Genomic DNA, 6,338 nt, shown 5'->3' on the forward strand with positions numbered 1-6,338 from the left:
TAGTAAACAAAATAATCTGTAACCTGTAAAATTGGAGCTGATAATGTCATTTTAAAGTGTGGATTATGATCAGGCATCTGGAAGAGAGATTTTTTCAAGATCTCTTTCAAGATCGTCACAGCCCCTTTAAAAAGAAGCGCTTCATACAGATTTAAAGCATATATATATATATATATATATATATATATATATATATATATATATATATATATATATATATATATATATATATATATATATATAAATATATATATATATATATATACATATATATATATATATATATATATATATATATATATATATATATATATATATATATATATATATGTATATATATAATTATTATTATTATTCCTTTTTATTTATTTATTTATTTATTTTTTATGTTGTGGTTGTTTTACTTATATCATTATCTTATTTCATTTGATTGTATTTAATCTAATTCAATTTTATCTTATTTTATTTTATTTTATTTTTTTTAACTTTTTATTCATTTTCACAACCAAAATTACACTTTAGTATCTGTTTTCAGTATACTTGTTAATAACCACAAACTTGGATATATGTCTACACAGAAACATATTGGTTTGGACTTGTTTGCACTCTTTCATTCTTTCATTTTGTGTGAGAAGGGGCTTAGACATGCAAGAACGTGTAAATGCAAATTTTTTTTTTTTTTTTTTTTATATGTTACTACCCCTGACTTTTTAATTTTTGATACAAAATTTGCTTTATTTATCTACTTTATTTCATATATTTTTATATATTTTTTATATATTTTTTATTTATTTATTTATTTATTTTTTATTTATATATGTGTATGTGTATATGTGTGTATGTATGTGTGTATGTATGTGTATGTATGTATGTATGTATGTATATGTGTATATATGTGTATATATATATATATATATATATATATATATATATATATATATATATATATATATATATATATATATATATATATATATATATATTATTATTATTATTATTTCTACCACATTGTACAACAATGGTCTGAAAATAACATGTCATATTTTTTTTACTGTTTTTCCTTATTTCTGAAAAATGAATGTAACTTTGTTGAGCTGCGAAACATATTTTAATTTTGCATTGAATAAAAACTTAAATATAAAAAAAAAAAAATGATTTAAAGCTTCCACTTGGGTTCCAGAAAAAAAAAGACTCAAAAAAAGCAAAATAGCCTCTCTTTAAGCTGATAACAAAAAGCAAGATTGCTAGCTTTGTCTTGTTTTTTCTCAAAAGTAGAGAAACAAAGCTCTGAAAATGCTCCTGAGGTGGGTGAATCAGTCATTTCTGATACATTTAGGGAAGGTGGGAAAACTCCACGGGCTTTGGAAACACAAACAAAAGAATCAACTCATGCAGGTTTAAAAACACCTATCACCTGGTTGGTGTGTTGTTGTAGAAGAAGCTTTGTTTTTAACTGAACCTCTTCTGGAAAAATCTTTAAAGTCAAAGGTTTTAAACCACAGGGAGTCATTACAGTCTCAGATTTCTCACCAGCTGATAAATCACACAGAAGATGTGTTGTAACCTTGTGAACAGTGAACGTCACATCTGACTGTGGTCAGGAAGACAAACCGTCTGTGGGAGACGTTTCTTCATGGTTGGTTCTGAAGAAATGATCTGCTCTGCAGTCTAATCTTTAGTCATGACTTTCAGGAGGACAACATGAGTCTCAGAAATAGACCTGAAGGACTCAGCCTGACTAACAGACACAGAGGAGAGAAATGAAGCCAGCTAAAGCTGGAGGAATGCTGCTCCGGCTCCGGGATGGAGGAAACTCCTTCCTGCACGTTACACCCAGAGTCTTTCCTGACCGTCAGAGTCAACAACAACGCGGAAAGGTCAACAACACTACACACACTGAAAAAACTGAAACTTATCAAGTGTTTCTGTCTTATTTGAAGTAAAATTGTTTTATTACACTTGATATGAGCCACATTCAAGTGGTAAGTCCAGAAAAAAAGTCTTGTTTCAAGTTATTCAAAAGACAGAAATAAGGTCTGAATTGCTCGGGAAAAGTAAAAAAAAAAAAAAATCTGCCAATGGAACAAGACCAATTTGCTTGAAAAATACAAGTAACTTTTCTCTAGTTCCATTGACAGATTTTATTAACTTGTTACAAGCAAGCCTCAGGCATTTTTTTTAAATTGCCACTCCACTGCTGTCTAACAGGACAGATCTGTTGCTTCATCTGTCGCCTGAGAAAAGTGACAGTAACAAACAGATCATTAACAAGCAGCAACCTCCAGCCTAAGAATATGAGACAATGCTGAAGTGCTACAATCTGCTGTTTCTCGAGTGTTCGCTTGAGGCTGGCTCTGGAAGAAGGGGAAGTCACAAACACACTGAGCCAAAAAAAGCTGTTTTCAAAGCAGAAATTTACATATTTACAGCCTGGTTCAAAAAACGTCTCCTGTAAAAATCACTAATTTTACTGTCAGCACACACTGTTCAGGGGGTGAATTTTTTCTAACTCAGCCGTTCAGAGGATATTAAGATCGCAAGCTCCCCCAATCAGAGGCACAGCTGAGGGTCACGTGACCAACAGGTGCCCTATGGCTGTAGGCGAAGCCCTTGCCTCTACCAATATGGCCGCTTTAGCCGATCTGCTTCATTTTCCGTTTCAGAAACAGACGGGTGACGTCGGCGAGACTACGTCCATGTTTTATACAGTCTATGGTTGTTGATAAGACCGAGAAAACAGTTGGCAATTTTGTTTTGCATTTATTAGCATTTATTTCCTTAGGCACCTCACACTTTGTTGAGTTTTATAGCCCGATATCCAGGCCGTCTCAAAGACATATTTGGGAGCTGGTGACAAAACAGGAAGCGATTGAACCCTTTGTGTGCCGCAGGAGCGGCATTTTCTCCCCCTTTAATCTTGATGTTTATGGGGACATTTCATTTCATTAGCGCAGTTCTAAACCCTTGCTAACAAAATATGGGTTTGGCATGTTTCAAGTAGGCATGGGTACCTCTCACACTTGAAATGATACGATACTGATGCCTGGTACCTGGCAATCGGTATTGGTACTCAACAGTACCAATTTTCAGTACTTTTGTGTGTGTTTATATGGTATTAAATATTACATTTATTAATAGGAAAGTCTTAAAGTTTTTTAATTTTACATATTTTTTTCTTTAACGTGTAACCTTGCAGTGCTGCGTTTATATCCAGCATGAAAAATCACCCACTTTTTCACTCTATCACTGTCACAAGGATGCGTTTAGGTACCTAAACCAGGAATACATTATTGATCCAAGAGGGGGGATTTGGTATTACCATTGCGCTTAACATAATACAACAGTTGGAAATAAAATGCAATAGGGACATACAATAAAATAAGCGACTACATATCAGTAAGTACTTCACTGCATAAAACTGAAATCTTGTCAAGTGTTTTTGTCTTATTTTCAGTAGAAAATGTCTTTTTAAACTTGATCTGAGCCACATTTAACAAACCAGTCCAGAAAAATGTCTTATTTCAAGTTATTTATAGACAAAAATGAGGTCTGAGTTGCTTGTAGTAAGTTAAAATAATCTGCAAATGGAACAAGAGAAAAGTTACTTGTATTAAGATACTATTAGTTTCAAACAATATTTTCTTGTTCCATTGGCAGACTTTTTTTTATTTTTTATTTTACTTGTTACAAGCAATTCAGACCTCATTTTCATCTTTAATTGACTTGAAACAAGTTACTTTTTTTTGGACTGACCAGTTGAATGTGGCTCATATCAAGTATAATTAATCTATTTTTACTTAAAATAAGACAAAAACACAAGATAAGAATTGTTTTTTTTGCAGTGTAAAGCAATAAGTACTAATTGCACTTAGCAAACAGTAGGCTACTAAACAGGATACAAGCTATATTAATCAGATACTGCAGTTAAATTAAATTCAGCAATCTAAAGCATGAATTTTATGAACTCCATGGATTTGTTTCCCAGATCTTATAGACCCAATCTTTTTACCTTTGGATTCTCACAAATGCAGTTAGTGGTTCCTGGTTTCACCATCAGGGTCCCTTTTGTGACCTCGTTTTACAATCTGACGAGGTTTTTCCCTAATAAACACTCCCATAATGTTTGTATGATAGCTTGGATTTGCACAAAAGACTGTTCTCTGGATTGGATCGTTCAGTTTCAATGAAGAAGACCATCCAGGGGCTCTTTCTTTAAAAGCAGTTTTTCTGCAGCCAGGATCAACACCAGATCTAATGTCACAGAAACATTATGAGCAGTGCACATTGCACTATCAAGACTTTACAGCTTCTTATTGCTGTCATATCTTGTCAAAATCAGTCACTTGTCATAAAAAGACTTAAAGTAAATGATTTAATGATGGATGCGGCTGTTTCCCTGAAAGTTGGAGATGAGGTGTGCAGATTTTAACCTGTTTGATGGTTTTAATAAAAGAAAAAGTGGTTTTAAAGTTTTTTTTTGGCTGAAATCTTCCATGTGGAGGGTAAAAGCTGAGTATAGTATTTCTCTGGAAACACAGAGGTGATACAGAGCGTCCCTCTGAGCTGTTTCTCAGTCAGGTGAGTCAGCAGAGCAGAGCAAACTGCGCTCTCCTCTGGGACCTCAGCAACATTATCCAAACAGGGGCGCAGGGCGGAGGGACGGTAAGTCAGCACGCTCCTAAACAGAGCCACATGTCTCGAGGTGGAGGGCCAACCAATCAGACGCTGCGTGCTGGATCTGCGCCCCCAGGAGCCCCGTGGATCACTTTTAACACGAGGAGGAGAAAGAGCCAAGTGGAGCTGGACTGTAAGGAGTGTGTGCATGGACGAACACCACAGCACACGGTCCAATAAACATCCAAACTGGGCCCAAACGAGCTTTATGACACAATAAATATGTTTTTATTTCTAGTAGGAGCCTCCATAAATTCCATGTGTTTCTCTTTGGGCTGCCTGAGCCAATTTCAGGCCAAGTGTAAGTAGATATCTAATGATCATATGTGGCCAAAAAACACTCATAAAGCTGTAAAAACGAAAAACCCTGAGCTGTGTGTTTTTACAGATCTGTACGTGTCGAAGCCCAAGAGTCAGGCTGAAAACTGTGGAGGAGGAAATTTACAGGTTTGAACTCAGAAAAAGCAAGTTCCCCCGTTAAAATGTCACTTTGCCAAAGTTATGATAGTAATTTAAGCTCGATGGAGCCCAGAGAAAACACAACAACCTGTGTCATATATGTTATCAAAGTCTGAGTGATGAGGGTTTAAAGCTTTTCTGATCTGAGAACGTCTGGATTTCTTCAACGAAAGCAAACTTGCAGCTGTTCCTCCGTCTGTTTGCTTCCCATGGTTTTCTTTATCGACCTCCTTACTGGAAGAAACTGAAATCTTATCAAGTGTTTTTCTTATTTTGAGTAGAAAATGTCTTTTTAGACTTAATATGAGCCACATTCACCTGACCAGTCCAGGAAAATGTTTTGTTTCAAGTTATTTAAAGACAAAAATGAGGTGTGAAATGCTTCTGGCAAGAAACAAAAATCTGCTAATAGAACAAAAGTCACTTGCATTAAGACTAGTATTGTCAAGCGATTAAAGAAATTAATTTGATTAATTACAGGATTTGTAAGTAATTAATCAAATTAATCGCATTTTAATTTTATATCTGCTGAAGGTCCCCAAATAAAGAATCTGAATTCTAGGACACTACAATATGGGGGAGGCAGGGTCTGGTGGAGCTTGTCAATCAAAATCCTGCTCGTAAACTACTGTGGGTGAGAGCGGTGTGTTCTTTGGATGAGAGCTCAGCATAGATATGAGGAGAAGATTTGAGATGACGGAGACATAGCGAGACGCTGCAAGTCAGAAAGGTTGAGACAGCTCACGCTCCAACTGAGGGACCGTTTACACGACAACAGTTTTAGGGCGAAACGCAAAAGTTTTGTTGTGTTTCGGCCTTGCGTTACACGGAAATGTCGTTTTAGTTGACCTAGAACACAAACTGTTGAAAACAGCCCCCAAAGTCGGATTCTTTTGAAACACTGCCGACACCGCTGCCGTGTAAACTGCGAGCTAGCGTTTTTAGTGGAAATGCTGACGTCACGCTCTGCGAGCCCATACAACAGGACAACAGTACCATTGTTATGACTGGCGTGGACTACCAAATTGTGCTCGTGCTGCTGAATCTGCTGACTGTCTTTCAACAAAATGAGCAACTGTTGCTCCACTTCTGCTCTAAGCATTCACCAATACATCAGATGATCGGCTCAACTCTACTTCAGTGGAGATCTACATGGCTTCTGGACAAAATAGTTACAGCGCCAACTACAGGCATTACTACATTTT

Source organism: Halichoeres trimaculatus, unplaced genomic scaffold (assembly GCF_033239565.1).
Source record: "Halichoeres trimaculatus isolate MK-OKI-2021-1 unplaced genomic scaffold, fHalTri1.1 fHalTri1_scaffold_6, whole genome shotgun sequence".
Taxonomy (NCBI): Eukaryota; Metazoa; Chordata; class Actinopteri; order Labriformes; family Labridae; genus Halichoeres; species Halichoeres trimaculatus.